This window comes from Xyrauchen texanus, chromosome 5 (assembly GCF_025860055.1).
Source record: "Xyrauchen texanus isolate HMW12.3.18 chromosome 5, RBS_HiC_50CHRs, whole genome shotgun sequence".
Lineage (NCBI taxonomy): Eukaryota > Metazoa > Chordata > Actinopteri > Cypriniformes > Catostomidae > Xyrauchen > Xyrauchen texanus.
Window position 1 is genome coordinate 28,741,541 of NC_068280.1, and position 17,364 is coordinate 28,758,904.

General features: G+C 35.6%; 1 protein-coding gene across 2 annotated transcripts in view; it reads left to right on the forward strand.

Annotated features, from left to right (window-relative positions):
- LOC127643578 (F-box/WD repeat-containing protein 7) overlaps nucleotides 1-17,364 on the forward strand; it is a 330,093-nt gene that overhangs the window by 59,205 nt on the left and 253,524 nt on the right. For both annotated transcript variants that reach the window (XM_052126362.1, XM_052126361.1), the window contains one exon: nucleotides 6,068-6,116. The gene's annotated coding sequence lies outside the window, so the exon portion shown is untranslated. The remainder of the gene's footprint in view (nucleotides 1-6,067; nucleotides 6,117-17,364) is intronic.

Sequence of the window (17,364 nt, forward strand, 5' to 3'; positions counted from 1 at the left end):
TACTCTGTGTCATTTGCAATGTATGCATGATGAAATTAATGAGCCAACTTTTTTAAAAGAGCTGTGGTAAGATTCTTGAATCACAACATTTTTCCATGTTTTGTGGATTGCTCAGAATGCAATTAAGGATGAACAAATATAAAATATAATGTCTGCTTTGTCTTGTAGGGCCAAAACAAGTTATGATACTTTCAACAAAGACGTCACTCTTCTTCCGAGGCCATCAAGCAGCCTTGTTGTCAAGCACCACGCAAAGTAACAATTACATGAAAAGGGACATATATTGTTCTGCATTACCCTCTACCTCAACACAACATCAATCAGCAAACTATGATAACTGCCTTTCAGTAATGGCTGCACTGTCGGTCATGTCTTCTGATGATGAGGAATTGAACCAGGCTATACTAGCAAGCCTACAGAGTGAAAGGTTAGTACAAAATGCTAATTATTTATGGTAGCCAATTGCAAAAATGCAGTTCCCCGTCTGTCGCTCACTTCGACGTTGTGTCGAAGCAACACTAGGGGTCTCTCGAGCGCCGAATATGCCTCTGATCTATGAAAAAAGGCAAATGAGAAGTTGGCAGACAGTATTTGCATACCCCGCCCCCGGACATATGGGTATAAAGGTGGTTTCATTCCGAAATTTTCTTCGGAGCCGATGGTCCTGTATGCAGTGAGCTGCGAGTCACACACACCTGTTCCTCTACGTCTGAGCGATTACTGCTGTTGGATCTACGGCAGTGCAGTTTGCCCCTGGGCGCTTCGACAGCGCAATACTAAAAGAGTGTTGTATAAAGAGTAATTCTCTCTAAAAGAGCAATACAACATCCTTTTCAGGACGCGTCTTTATAAAGATGCCCTTCCGCCCCTGTATAGTTCTTGGATGCGGTAGAGTGCTCTCTGCTTCAGACGGCCACAGGCATTGTCTTGTGTGTCTGGGCTGCGATCACACAGAGTTGAGGGTTCACAACGTCGAAGTGAGCAACAGACGGGGAATGTCTAGGTTACGTATGTAACCTCCGTTCCCTGATGGAGGGAACGAGACGTTGTGTCCTCCCACTGTTGTGGCTAGACCACTTCCGGCTCCTCAGAAAACTCCTGAATGAACTAGACGTACCCGTATGTCCGTGTGCGGGGTATGAAAATACTGTCTGCCAACTTCTCATTGGCCTTTTTTCATAGATCAGAGACATATTCGGCGCTCAAGAGACCCCTAGTGTCGCTTCTTCGACACAACTTCTCGTTCCCCCTATCAGGGAACAGAGGTTACGTGCGTAACCTAGACGTTTTGTTGTATTATTGCAGATTTTTTTTTTATTTAGGTTTTACAGTTGGAATCTTTCTCATTTTGATTGGTTGACTGGTCTGTATCAAATGTAGTGAAGGGGCCAGCTCGCATATGCATATATAATGTTTATATTGGCCCTTGACAGTATATATTTGTGGGGCTTTCCACTAAGGAAGACACGCGAACCAGCGTCTGCTTCAAGGTCAGGTTCTTTAATTAACACACTATACATACAATACACACAATTGTACAGCACACTTTCTTCCTAGTTGCTGGTCTGGGTGTAGGCACTCTCTCCCTAGGCTCTGTGGCTGCTGCTCTTTTATGCCGCTCTCCTCATGCTTACTGCAATTAGACACAGGTGTTAGACATAATTTAGCTCAGGTGTGAGCGCCCTTACCGCTTTTCTCTCACGGACGGGCGCTTGACCACGCCCCCGCTGCCACATAATTATATACACATTTTAAGGATAAGACTGGCAATTTTTTACATTTTTAATATTGTTAAAAATGACCTTATTGCGCCACATATCACAACCTCTTGATTTTGAACTATACTAAATTCTACCAATATACATTGTACGTGGTAATTATGTAGAAGTTCAAAATTGTCAATGATCATGAACACGCACATAATGCCACCCTTTTAACTAGATAAACTAGTGTGTATCTACTATTTGTCTTGTTTTCTCTTTTTTTTTTTTTTTCAGATGGACCACATAAATCATGATCTTGCAACAAAAATCATCAGATGAAATGCATGTTTAACATTAACTGATCCACAATCCTGGATGGAGCAATAAGAGGTTTTAAACGAGGGACATATGATCCATGTCACACCATTTATGTCAGGTTTTCTGATGATATGGGAGTACCTGAAGAGGCTGTGGACTTTGGTGGACCAAGAAGGGAATTTCTAAGACTTCTAATGGAAGCTTTTCCCCAATCTCCCATGTTTGAGGGAAAAGAAGGCAAAATGAATTTGGCCCTTGACAGTACTGGTATATACTGACTGTAATGCTGAATGCCAGATAATAATTTATTTAATTTATATCACAACATTTTATATGATGGTATTTGTCAAGTCTTTGTATGCATGCACTGTCAAATAAATAATTTTATTTAAATTTTATGGATTGACTGCTTCTCTATTTCTTGAACAAAGTTCTCCATACAGCCTCTCGTGAACGAAAAAAATCTGTAACTTCTCTTTGAATTTGTTCGGTATAATCTAAGACATTATTTAAAAAATGTCTAATTTCATTTTCATTGCTACTCCCAAAATGAAGAACTGCACTTGATAAAAGAACAGGATGAATTTAAATAACATCATTGTAGTTATAGCTGTTTAACAATATGTTAGGATAAGCTAAGCAATCTTGCACACATATTTAATGGTTTGGGAGCGACTTCCTGCTTAAGTAGGAACTTCCTGTGTTAGTGAAAGTAATGGATACTAAAAAGATGAGACAAAATACATGCACGTGAGTGTCAAGTATATACGTGTGTGTGTGTAAAATATATGAATGTGAAAAGAGAGAGTGTGTGTGTGTGAGAGTGAGTGAAAATATATGTATGTGAAAGGAGAATGCATGTATGTGAGAGGGCCAGAATGAATAATGGCTTGTACGGCCCCTCATACATTTCAAAATTAATTCACACACTTGCTTGTACTTATTTGTAGCGAGGCTCCAAATACTCCATTAAGCGTCGAAAACCCATATATAAATTGCACTCAGCTTTGTTTTTCTTCGTTGAGTTTAAAATAACTCCACACAGCTGACATGATGACAGTGCTGACAGGTCTCACCTATCTATCGCTCACGTTCTAGCTACTGTTCACGTGACGCCAGTGTTGCCAAGTCTGAATTTTTCCACCTCCTGAAACGCGATTGGGCTAGTTTTGAGCAGCAAATTTTTGTTGTGAAAACCTGGCAACCCTGCGTGACACATGCTGCTTATCTCTCTTCATGGCATGTTGCTCAGGTGTTAAGCATTTGTATGACAGTTTAGGACTAAGTCCATGATCGGATCGGAATATTCTCCCCCCGGCTCCTACAATATTCGATCCAGTGATTTTGGCCAGTATCGGACTAATACCGATACTGAATATCGGATCGGCGCACCCCTAGTGTTATGTATGGTACTGAAAATGCTTATTGGATCTTTAAGATAATTTTTTGTTGTTTTGGTTGTATTTGTGTAAATGTGTTTCAGTTTGCTACTCCTTCACTAATCGAGACCCTGATTGTTTTTTCAAAAAATATTTTCCCACCTGCAGGAAAAAGAGTAAAGCACATTTTATGGTTCCAACATAGGGCTGCACAATTAATCGAAAAACTAATAGCGATTACGGCTGCCAAGATTGTGTTATCATGAAAACTTAATGATCACAGCATTCAATTTAAGTCTGCTCCTGTTGCGTCAATGGTTTCTATTTACAACATGTTTTTGCAGTGGATGAGTATTCTAACCAATCACTAACATGTTTGTTGAGCAATGAAACGCCAATGGCCAATCAGAGCCGCTTTGATTTGTACTCCGTCCTATCCGTAATGACGACTGATCCTAATGCGCAAGTTTTAAACCATCAGAATGCCCAGATGCTTGCTTTATGTTCTTGCTCTGTTCACGTGGCACACGAAAGTTAATACTGAAGAAACATCACCTGACACTTGAAAATAAGCTGTAGAACAAGAGCGAAAAATATTCACTTTGTAAATATTTTGAATTCATTGCATATTGCACCACTCGCTTTGAATGTAGATGTTAAATATACTGCAAATGAGCAACATGACAACTAAAACGCTCCCGTTCTAATCAAGGCACAGACTCTGTGTAAATTAATTTATTATGCTGATTAGACAGCTTTTGATTTTTAATCAGCATTCGTGAGAGCATTCGTGAGAGTGCAGAACATTGTGAGGAGCTTCATTGCGCTCACGTCGAAATGCAGGTCGCATACAGTGTAAACCTGCAGTGAGTGACAGCACGCAGTTTGTATTGGTAGATTGAACATTTAAACGAATTGCACAAACTCTGATAGCAAATTACTGTTTTTAATTTCCAAAGTGCAACCACTGAGACCAAAAACTATCTGAACAAGATCACCATTGAAAATCTAACAGGATGAATGGTCCCCTGTCTATCCAACTAAGGGCTTACTGAACGCAATAACTTGGTCGATTTAAATCGGCTGTTAATAAGTTTGAATATTGAATATGCTATATTATTTACTGTAGATACGTGGACTAATAAGTTAAGCTGTAATTTAGCAATAATTCAATTTATTCTATACCATAGATATAATTTTAATTTGCCTTTCCAAATTATGACAATATAAAATACAATACAATATAATGCTTAAAAGAAACTGGAAAATTTTTGGAAACAGAAATATTAAATATCCACCATTTAAATCTGCTACTCTGAAGAACCACACGGTTGCTTTGTGACGTCACGGTAATTACATTTTTTTAATCAACATTAATAATCGTGATTACAGTATTAATAGCAATAACCCTATTCCAACATGTCACCCATCTTATAGTTTTATTTCCAAACATATTATTAATGAATGCTTTGAATCAGTTTGACTGAATCAATAAAGAAAGATACAAAAGGATGATTTGTTTATAGTACTTTACGCATAGTTGACTTTAAGCAGAAATTAATTAATTCATCTCTGCATATTTTTGGGAAAATATGTGTAATGTTGTGGAATGGATTTAAACACTGGATAATGTGTTCAATGGAACTAAGAGGGCTATACTCTTTTTGAGACCTGAAAGCATAACCAAATTATCCAATATATTGAACACTTATTTGAGTTGCAATTCTGTAGCGCTTTCTGCTGAGTTCTGCATGCAAATCTTCCATTGCAGCTGGACGACACTGATTCTGAGTGTAGAAAGCAGCCTGTTTCCCAAGGGCTGTTCTTTTGTCTGTCTCATCTAATAATCATTATTCTTGTCCAGAGCTGCCTCAGCCACACTGAGGTCGATTTTGTAGAAGTACTAAAGGAAAATCCCAGGAAATTGGTTTCAACTTGAGACACAGGTGCATGTAGATGGTCACATTTCATCCAGTCTTTCAGTGCTTTAGGTGTTGTGTGTGTTTTCCCCTCAACTTCCTTGTCACGTATGATTAAGGCAGCAAGAAGTTGTATGTCCTCATTCTACCTCTGGGATCTGAGTGAAAGGACTTGGAATTCGGGTATGAAAACATTTCGTGAGGTGTATGTTACAATGAATGTTGTCTATGAGCTGGCTTCCTTTCGGTATCCTCTGTGCTCCCTAGTCGCACCTACTGTGCATTATTGAAAGGCATTATACATTTCATTCTTTTTTTCTAGGTGAGCGTTTGTGATCAGTGAGGCTGTTTCTTATGGAGGCATTCAAAAACAAACAAACAAACAAAAAAGATCTAGATAAATTAGTGAAGCTCGTTGATTGACTAGTCAGTTATTGACTAGAAAATCAAATTTAAACAATATGAAAATCAAAGTATCTTTCATTAGACAGGAGAGGAAATGTCTTTCAATGTGTGATTTGAACTTGGCTTCCACATAACAAGGGTTTAATAAAAGAAAATGGCTTATAATTCCCCATTAACTCTGTTGAACAACCAGAATATTTGCTTTAGTTAATTGATGTTTGATGACATTTCAACAATTCGTAGTGTCCAGACCACAGCTTTCTATGAGTGTATGTTTATATGTATGAATATTTTGCTGTGGATTTGTTGTACTGTATTAAATTCCTTCTTTCTCAATTTGCAGAGGACAGAAGAATAGAACCACACTTGCAGGACTGCCAGACACGTGAATCGTGAGTAGTCGCATGAAACTCACCACTTGTGATTTATGTTATTGGAGAAATACCCTGATCCAGAACATTATTACATCACCTCTCAGGTGAGATGGGTACACAAGGTTTGAATCATTTGATAGTAGCCAATTAGTCTTGGTCTTACCTCTCCATTTTCTGTTGTTTTATTATGTAATTATGCCTTCCTGCTTATTTTGGCAGTGCTAATTATCTCAGTAGGCCTCTCTTGTGCGCGCGCGTGCGTGCGTGCGTGCGTGCGTGCGTGTGTGTGTGGTATTGGATATGCTTTAGCTGCTTGTTGGGGAACAATATTTATTTTCATGTCAAAATTTCAGTATGTAAATGAGGTTAATATAAAGTCAGCAATCATTCTACTGCTTCATCTGTAACTATTAAAATGTTGAACTTTTGTGCTCTGCTTTTATTGGTGCCTTATAGGTCTGCACAATTGGAATTAAAATGAAATTTGTAATATGGCCATTTATATTTAATAATGGTAGGCATGTGCTGCATGCTTGATAGTGACAGAGTGTTTGTTCTGATTGTAGTATAGTTGGGGATGGGAATCGTAAGGAATTTAATGATTCTGATTCTTGGTACCATTAACGATTCTTTCTTTTTAGGAAAGAATATTTGAAAAGAAAAAAAAGAAAATAAATTGAAATTATTTCTGCATTTGCTGCATTTAGCATTATTCTGCAAAAGTATTACATCTTTTCATTAAAGCAGAGATATCAAATCAGAGATCAATATAATAATGACATTTCAAAGACATTTTAGATCCATAAATGCAATCCAATAATTGGGCCTAATGCAACTATATATTAAATAAATATTCTAAACAAACAATTATTATATATTATACATTTTTTTTTTTTTTTTTCAACGAAACTCATATCAAGGCCTTTTTATAACTACACATTGTCATATGAAACACCAGTCAGTAACTGCACTGTCGTTAAACCTCAGGAGCCTTAAAGTACAACATTAGTAGTTCATGGTTCACTTCGAGTTGGGCATGATGGAAGATTCAATAAAAAGAACTGGCTTATAAGAGTCATTAGTTTGACAATCAGACTACTTTGGTCATGCTGTGCGTTTCACATTTTAGATTCAGTGCGAGGCATTGCTGCCGCTGAACAGGGCTGCTGAACACTTGTCCTTGTATTTTAGTACAGTGTTGAGGTCATGAAATTGATTCAGTATTAAAAAAAAAAAGGGTACTGAATCATGATTTCCAACTTTTGAATATGCTACTCATACTTCAAGCGCACTTGAGGCACAAGATACAGTCTGTTCGCACTGTAAGTTTTACCAGTCTTTAAGTGGTTTGCAATATAACACTGACACAAACTCCAGTTGTGTCTTGAGTTTGGTTCACTTTTAGTATGCTTCCATTGTGAAAGTGAAATGCTTCAGTTTTTTCCAGTAGTCAACAATAGCGTTTCTCCAGATTTGTAATAAACCTATTGAAAAGCTGATGTCACCTACACATGAAAATTTAAAGGTCTTCCTTCCATTTTCCATCAAAATAAAGGTTCGAATTTAACTGGAACACCTTTCAATGCCACGGCGAAGCGAATAAATTACAACAAAACCTTTTACTATATTATAATAATAATAATGGTTCAATATAACACTGCTATTATAAAATTTTGAAGTGGATTGGGTTCCAAAGAACTGTGTAAATGTAACGTGCATTGATACCCCATTATTAATATGGACCAAAAAGAGTTCTTAATCCACTTTCAAGTTAATGTGCTATTTGATTGCAAAAAAATCAGGGTTCTTTTTTAATTTTTCACTGTTGGAATTTTATAAAGGATTAAGTGTGAACACTTTTTAAAGACAGTAACACTTTTATTATTAGCAACAGCATGGGAAACATTACTTAATTTGGAGACACTAGGCAACTATTGTTTGTATTTTTCTCTCACCTTGTTAAACAGGATAGCTGTTTAAGCCCTTTTGAGTTTAAGCCCTTTTGTTCTTTTAGCTTTATTATCCAAGCTATAGCAACAAATGTTTGACATATTACAGTTGAAATGGCAGTATTTGTAGTACTTTTGGAAATTCCAAATAATTTGCGAATGTGAAATGTATATTGTGATAAATATTGATTTCGAACTACATGAAAAAGAATATTGTGATAACTGACATTTTTTTCAGTACTTTTTTTAAACAATCGTGCATTCTTAATTCATTAGATACTGTAACATAACTCACTAAAAACACACTTTATGCTTTTGTTGAAATACAGCAAGCCATTCAGAGCAGTTGCCCCCATTTATTGTCTGCACCCGGAAGTGATGGTCATGCCATTCACAGGATGAAAGACAATATGAGGTGCGAAAGAAAAGAAAGGTGGGGACACTCACCCAGCCACCCATTGTCCTTGCAGTTGAAGCGAGAAAATTGATTTACACACCTCTCCTCTATGGTGGTCAAAAGCCTTACTGTTTGTGTTTGAAGCTGCCCTGATACGTTGGTGTGGGCATTTTGCGAGACAGAGCTTTTCACGTGCTTCTGTGTTTGTCTTTGCATCTCTGCATGCACTTGGGGGAACTGTGTGCTCAGCCAGTCTTGCAAATGGTTAAAAATGTATGTCTGTTTGCACTTTTGTAAATTAAAGGTAATTGATATGGTGTGGATAGGGCGAGTCTTTCATTGATGAAGTTTTAAAGAGCTGCACTGCTAGACCGCAGGTTTGTTTATAATATCTTGCTTTGAAATGGCATGTTGCGCTGAGAGAGAGAGAGAGAGAGAGAGAGATAAACCATAAGAGAAATGACAGGGGTAGAGGGAGTCTGACGGTCTTCTAATCATCAAAATCAACCTTTATTTTTACAGACTCTTGGTCCATTCAGAAGGCACAGACATAACATGCAATTTTACATTAATCAAAAACATATACAAAAAGATAAAGATACAAAGATAAAGGAAAAAAAAAACTAAAATACACCATTTCTATAAAGACACTTATACCAGCCTTTCCATAGTGATGATTGGTATCGTATGGCACTAAACCTAGCATTTACTAGCAGCATCACAATGCTGATTTCAATTAATATGAAATGTTATATCTGTGATGAATAATGCATAAGCTCTGATCACCGGGTGTGCCACACAAAATGGTTTTACGTTTTAGTTTTTTTTTATCTGCATGCATGGCAAATGGACTAAAGGGTGTAGAGTCTCTGAGGGATTGCACAGATTGCATTGCTCAGTAAGACCTTGGGCTCTGTTTTTGTGATTGTGCAAAACGCAGAGCAATACGCTGCGACCATGCGCAACTTATCCAATTTTTGAGTGCTAATTCAAAGTGCAATTTTCGTGTCAGCACAAAGCACAACTGGGCGTGAGTGGAACTGTTTGTGCTACTGTGGGTGCAGGCTCACAAACTGTGGATGTATTATATTTAAACGAACTGGCACAAAGTGCAATTTGCTATTTTCCTAAGTTTGTTCCTAAATTTGTTCTTTGCTATGCCAGTTTGAGTACCACCTCTTAACTAAGCGCAAAGTCCAAAACCAGTTCCTGCATTTGCAGTTTGGAGATTTCACCAGCAGGTGGTAATAAAGTTCATGTCCAAATTCTGAAAGTACAGAACATAAAATTATGTCCCTTCAATTGCTGTTGAAGCAGTTTGTTGAAACTAAAAATTTTGATTTGTGTCATGGTTTTTTTTTCTATTATATTATTATTATGTTTATATGTATTATTATTGTATATTTACAATTGTATTTATGATTTAAATTTGACTTGTCATTTTCTACGAGTTGTCGTAGAGTGATATTTTTTTTAGTCACTGCAAAAAGGGCCGGTGAAACAAGTTTGGAGAGAGTAATGTTTGGATTTAAATAAAAAAAAGTTAGCACTTCGTTATTTTATGATATTGTCTTTTCATTTGAAGTGTAATTTGAATTCTGAAATTTTTTTTTGTATTTCAATAAATTAATGTAATTTTTCCAAATAAAAATCGACCAGTTGAAGTGAAGTGCACGCCGATACAATCACTGTTAGTACTAGCAATGATTTGTGTGACAGTAGATGAAAAAGATAAATAATTATGTAATTTAATAGCACATACATCCAAATTCTGATGAGAATCTAATTTTTGGTGCGTATAAAAGGAGCTTGTCACTGTCTTAATATGAAATATGCCTGACATTGCATGCTTGCACGAAAATACCAAAACTTCAGGGCCATGCCCATTGACTTTGCGCTTATGACTTAAGGCTTTGCACATAATGCTTGCGCTCTTAAAATAGTGCCACTACTGTGGGACTAATCCTGTTCATATACAACATGAATCAATATTGACCACTCGTTTTTTTTAATCTTTCATAAGTGTATAAAGGTTTTCCATCTCTGAAACAACTTATCTACTCTGTTGGGTAAGTAGCATCAACCAATAAATATCATAGTGTAACATCCCCAGAGTCAGTCCCCATAGAAAAGTACTGAAGTTCAGTATTTCCTTTATTTACCATATCCCACTCTTGTTTAGTAATCGAACAATATGGGTTTTTTAATTGCTGATGTGGATATGTAGAGAGCTGGAAGACTGATAATATGCTGACACAACTTTAACTTTGTTGAAATAAAAATAAAAAACGTAAGAAGGAAATAACTTTTCATGTGGCATTGCTGTGCAGTCCGGTTAAACCATCAAGCCATTTTCTGAAAAATGATGGTAGTATTTTTAAGTTTCTGTTTGTAGCCGAGTTGACAATGGACTTTTAATGCATTAAAATGCTCTCATTCATTCTTCAATCCACAAAAACTCGGTGTTGTGGGCAGGGTTGGGAGGGTTACTTTTAAAATACATTACACTACAGATTACAGAATACATGCTGTAAAACGTCATTTGTAACATTCCATTAGATTACTTGGTCAGTAACCAAATATAACTACTATGGATTACTGAGATTTACTTAAGGTCAGTAACATAACTACTAGGGTTGGGCGATGTCCCCTAAATTGGCCGTTGACGATGTTGACAGTAAAACATCGCGATGGACGATGATATCGTCGGTGGGGGGGGGGGCGGTTTAATATAATTTCATATAATTTTCAGAAATGATATGAAAAATTATAATTTCGTTATTTTACTAACCCAACTAATGACTCGGCGCTTTATCAGTAGGTTGCACGACACGTGAAGCATTTTTTTTTTTTAGCTTTCACTTAAGAGTTGTGAACTTTTTATTTTAATATATCTCTTTACATAAATACTATTTTCCACTTAAAAACTATAATTTCGTTATTTTACTCACTGATGAGCAAAAGGTCGAGGCAGAAATGACCATGTACCTGCAGGAAATGGCCATTGATGGGGAAGAGGACCCGCTGACTTGGTGGGAAAACGAACGACAAAAGGTTTCCGTTCATGGCAAGATTAGCACGGAAATATCTGCATATGTGCTACCAGTACTCCATCAGAGCGGGTCTTCAGCACAGCGGGTAGTGTAGTTACTCCAATCTGCAGCTTATTAAAACCAGATAAAGTGAATATGTTGGTATTTCTGGCCAGAAACATCGAAATTTAAACATGGTCTATGGTGAAAGATATTAGACTTCTTTACGCATTTTTCGCCATCCGTTGCGGAGCTATTCGATTTTGCATATTATTTTTTAAACGTTCATTTGTGTAGTTCATATGACCACTTTACAATATTTCAATAACATAATTTATTTTGTAGCCTGTGCTGAAGTTAATTGTGCTGCTAATTATAAGTGAAATGTTAATGCCTAGTTTCGGTCTGAGTGGTTGTACCCGTGTCATTTGTTGTTCTTCTATGTTTTAATAAATGTGTGTTATTCATATTCACCTTGTTTCTTTCATTTGATTTGACATTATGGATTTATGGCCAAGGACATTTTTCTTTAAAAGTATTAACCAGACAAAAGTGATTTGACGTTCGCTGGTCTGGGTTTATGCCGCTTCAGTGTATACAAGTGCTATGTGACAATGAGCAAGATTTTCTGAGACACTACAACTACTAATAATTAATTAATAAAGTCTATTTTCTAGTAGCCTACAACATAAAATATTTTAATCTAAATGTACAGTGTAAGACATGTAAAAAAAAAAGACAAGAAGCTAACAATGTCAAGATCAATATTTGTGCAGCCTGCCTGACATGGTATTTTCACAGACTAACACGTCACGTCTCTGGCATATACTACAGTATTTAAAATAGCATATATGCATTATTTATATTCTCAATTTAATTTACAGAGCAATCCCTGCAAAGTTTTTAGGTTAACTATAGAAGAGACTTGGATTAGTGAGTCACACTAGCAAGACTCGCAAAAGGGGGCGTGGCATCACGATGGTGGCTCGACACCGTCCATCGGCACAACCCTAATAACTACTATGGTTACTTCTGTATTTGACTTGTTTTGATTGTAAACAGATTACTAAAAAAGATTACTAGAAAATGTGCCAGTACAGTAAGAAAAAAAATGTATATCTTATGCAGTGTTGCCTCTAAAAGAAGATAAAGTAAAAAAAAAAAAAAAACATATATTTATATATATATATATATATTTGTTTTTTTTTAAGGAATTTTCTATATTGTTACAGGAAAACAATAAAACAATTCTCTCTAACAATTGGCCTAATATCAAAGGTCGGAAAAATAGATTTTCTTGATAGAAAAAAAAAGATGTTAAAGGGCAAATAAATTAATATTAACTTAGCATAAAGCTAAATGTTCACATGTCAATTTACAGAAGGTTAACAATTTCTACTGCTATATACTTCAAAACCCCACAGAGTGTACACAATGACATTTTTCTTACTGTCCTTCGGATGAGACATTAAACTGAGGTCCTGATTCTCTGTGGTCATTAAAAATTCCAGAGCACTTCTTGTAAAGAGGGCCCTGGTGTCCTGGCTAAATGTCTCCCATTGGCCCTTCTCAATCATGGCCCCATAATAATCCCCATCCACTAATTGGCTCTATAACTCTACTCTCTCCCAATAGCTGGTGTGTGGTGAGCGTACTGGTGCACTATGGCTGCCGTCGTATCATCCAGGTGGATGCTGCACACTGGTGGTGGTTGAGTAGAGTCCCCTGTTCACTTTAAGCGCTTTGAGTGTAGTGTCAGAAAAGTGCTATATAAATGTAACCATTCGTTCATTCATCTTTTTCTGATCTTGATTGTCTGAATTTGTATGTGGATTCTCTCTATTGATCTCCAAATGAAAAGTTCCTCAAATGCATCATATCCACCTTTTCACTCATAACAGTTTGAGAGTGCTGTCTGTCTGCTTGTATGAATGTAACAAATCCTGAAGTATTTTACTGCTATTCAAATGCTGCTCGGATCACATCATTTATATGGATACATATTTTTCAATTGAATTGACTAAATATTTAATTAAATTACTAGAAAATGCAAAGTAATATCTTCAGTAATCAAAATACTTTTTGAATGTAACTGTATTCTGAACTATTTAAAATGAAACTGTAGTGGAATACAGTTACTAATATTTTAAACGCGTAATCATGTTACATGTATTCTGTTACTCTCCAACCCTGGTTATGATGTTATTTTCCATTTGTATATTTACTTTTAGCGGCCAAGAACATTTGGAATTACTCATAACGAATCTAGAGTGCTGTATTTATAATGTGCTCCGCTCATGTTGGCAAACTGAACTCAAGCACGTCAGTTAACTCAACACGAGAAATAGTGTGTTTTTAAAAACAAAATGGCTTTTAAAACACTATCATGAGCCTCATGCATGCTCAGAGTATGTGTAATACACTAAAGAGAACAGATCTGCACACATACTGCAAGCAGGATGTGAAGGTAAGGCTGGGCGAATAATCAATTTTAATTTTCAATTACGATTTTGGCTTCCAGCTTTTATGAAAAGAAAATAATCGAGATAAAAGGATTTTTGTGCCGCATTCCGTATCACAATGCAACACCACAGCATTATATCTTTAAACCATCCTTTAAAGATAATAAGGAAGAGGATTATGAAAATGAACTGCCATTTCTCTGTGCGGTCTGCTGGCGTCTGTGAGTTTTGTGAAGTGACCAGGGAATAGATTGAATCTTCTCACGGCTGATGCACACTCTGCCATGGGGACTCTCATCACTTGCGCGTGGTTGCTGCAGCTAGATAATAACGTGATGGCTCGCAACGTAGGGAATCATAATATATGTATTATGAAGAAATATGGCTTTTTTTTGTTTTTTAAAGATGGTTCAAAGTGAACATTAACGGTTAGATGGTCTTAGCCCATTATACACTTTATACATAGAATTTTTTTTTTTAGTCTTTTTTGGCTTGTTTTCCAAAATAATATCTAAACCTCCTTTTTAAAAACCTACATTTACTTTAGGAGATATAATGCAGAAGAAAGTAATGTTATCGGAGAATGTCAAATACAATATTTACTGAGGACTCAACGCTTGTCAAGTGGATTTTTTTAAGGGGCAAGTGAAAGAGAATTTTACTTAACCGAACCTACAAGCTGACTGATTGAAATGTCAATAACAAAAAAATAAATAACGGCTATATTTGTGATGGCCTAGGCCTTTGACACTTTTTAGAAAGTTCATTTTCTTGTTCTGCAGTTGGAAATAATCCAGAGCACTAGTGATAGAGTAACAGCTGCACCCTGTTTGATTGACAGGCGGTGTGTGTGTATGTGTGCTGAAGAGAAGTGTGTGTTCTGAAAATGCTCACGCTAATGCGCACCTGCATTTCAAATTTCTGCCAAAATGCCCGTCTTGCTGAGGTATTCATGTAAACACAGAGAGTGATGTCAGTGGAGAAAAAAGTTATTGTATTAAAATGTCGGACTTAAGTATAAATGTAAGCTAATAGACATGCTTCTGTCTAGTGTGTAGGGCTGGGCGATATGGCCAAAAATATTATAACAATATTCTTTTTCATATAGTTCGATATCAATATTTATCACAATATACATTTACATTTGCAAATTATTTTGAATTTCCAAGTTCAAAGAACAAAAAAAAGAAGAAAAAAAAACCCCTTAACAGTCAAAATAGTCTATACAAAACTGCATTTTGTTGAGTGAGTTTATCAATCAAGTGCAGTTGCAATTGAATTTTATTAGATTGTGCTTCAAAATGAAGAGACTATGACAGCATATCATTTTTTACATTCAAATTATTTTTATATTTCGTTACACTGAAGTATGGGGCATAGAAGCCCTTTCAGGGGTTCAGGAGTATCCACTGAGAGAATTTTGAAAATATAAATGTCTGAATGGACCATTTTTATATTTTCATAAATTTTATTGTCTTTCCTTGTCTTTCCTGTTGATTACATCTGATTAATTTCACAGTTGTATTATTTAAGACGCGTAACAATGATTAATAAAGCAAAATTTAGAAGGAAAAACATTATGGTCGAAAGGCAATCTGGAACTACTTTAATTTATGCGGCGCCTCATGTCTACTCTCATGCAGGGGAAAAAGGCAACAAGTGCAAAGTGGGACAGCGTATAAATGAAGTGTGTTCGTTGGTATAGAAAAACATTAAAGAATACAGTGCAAATAGATCAGAGCTGGTGCAACCGTTGTCATGATGTCTTGCGGCCCAATTGGAATAAATTCATATTTATTCCGGTCCGGACCCGGAGTTGGACTACGGTGACTGGCATGGCCTAAGCGTAGCAAGGTAACTTTTATACAGTCTGAGAAAACTGAACTGCTTGCATTTTTGCAGCACACACCTTGTTGTTTAGATGTAGAACACAGGCTAAATATCGAAAATTACTCAAAAGCTTAACGATATCGTGTTTTTATTTTTTATTTTATTGCTATAAATATCGAGATCATTTTATCGCCCAGCTTTACTAGTGTCATTATAATAATCAATCAACCAAAACAAGAAAATGAGAACTCGCACTGCTCTTGACTGAGTAACTTTAGTAGCTTTAAAAAGTTTTGATGTATTATAATCATACAGAAAAGACCAGTAGTAGTTTTGTTGCATTTCATTCTGAATGTTTTCTTGAATACTTGATACTGCTGTTAAAAGCTTTTAAAGATGTTACAAAAAGCACAGAATTTAATTTTTTGGTTCTATTATTTTTAATGTATTTCCATTTATTACTGTTTTTTTTTTTTTTATTGTTATTCTTATTACTGACTGTTTACTGTGTTCACTGTAAAAAAAAAATAAATAAAAAATAAATAAATAATGAAGTCCCTTGAAGCAGGGGTAGATAATGTCTGTTGAGAAGTACTGTCGGATTAAAACTTGAAAAAAAAAAAAAAACAGTAATTAGCTGTACCATAATTAACGTCTGTTACTGTATTTCTATAGGAAATCTCCCTATAATTCCATTAAATATTTTACTTTTAACATATATTAATTGTTAGAATAGAGTCATACACCTCTAAAACACAGAATAATTACCTTTTAAAAGAATGATAAAGAAAAGCTTAAGTACAGATATTTACTATTGTTGCTACAAACAAATACTGTAAATATAAGACCATTTATATATAGAACACACAAAAAAACCATTACATTTTATTTTGCAAAAGCCCAGGTTTAAATTAACTGTTAGTGTTGCAAAAAGGTATCTGTGTACTGGCCTTAATAGAATTCTCTGGCATCTAACTATCCAGTAAGTTAAACAGTGACTCAAAAAACCCTCGCTGGAGACATCAAGTCATTTCTGAAGTTTATGATTCAACTGTGAAACTGTACAAATATATAAGACACAATCATTAAATATGAAATTAGAAAATGATTGATTGACAATAAAATAAGGACAACCAAACTAAGAAAATATGCATCATAATATTCTCACATGTATCACACAATAAATGTAACATTGTATACTCACAAACATTGCGTCTAACAGATGCAAAGAAAGATTAAGGATGAGTCACATATAGAAGGGCTACCACATTTTGCTGACTCACTGCAGTACTACTGAAACTTAATGTTTCCTGAACTAACAGGTTGTCTGCGACTACTTTCAAAATTAAAGTCCTCAGTAGAGTAGGCGTTTACAAAAATAATAAATCCTATGAGAAATCAAAATAAATTCTGTCCTGCACAATCTGTCAGTTTTTTTTTTTTTATTATTCAAATACATTAACAAACTGTCAAAATAAATGTATTTTCTTTCTCTAAATGAAGGTTAAATGTAATTTTGCTTTGTCATTCTAATTTAAAAAAATATGAACTGCAAAAATTAATTTTGATTTGTAATATAAGACATTTTGCGTAATA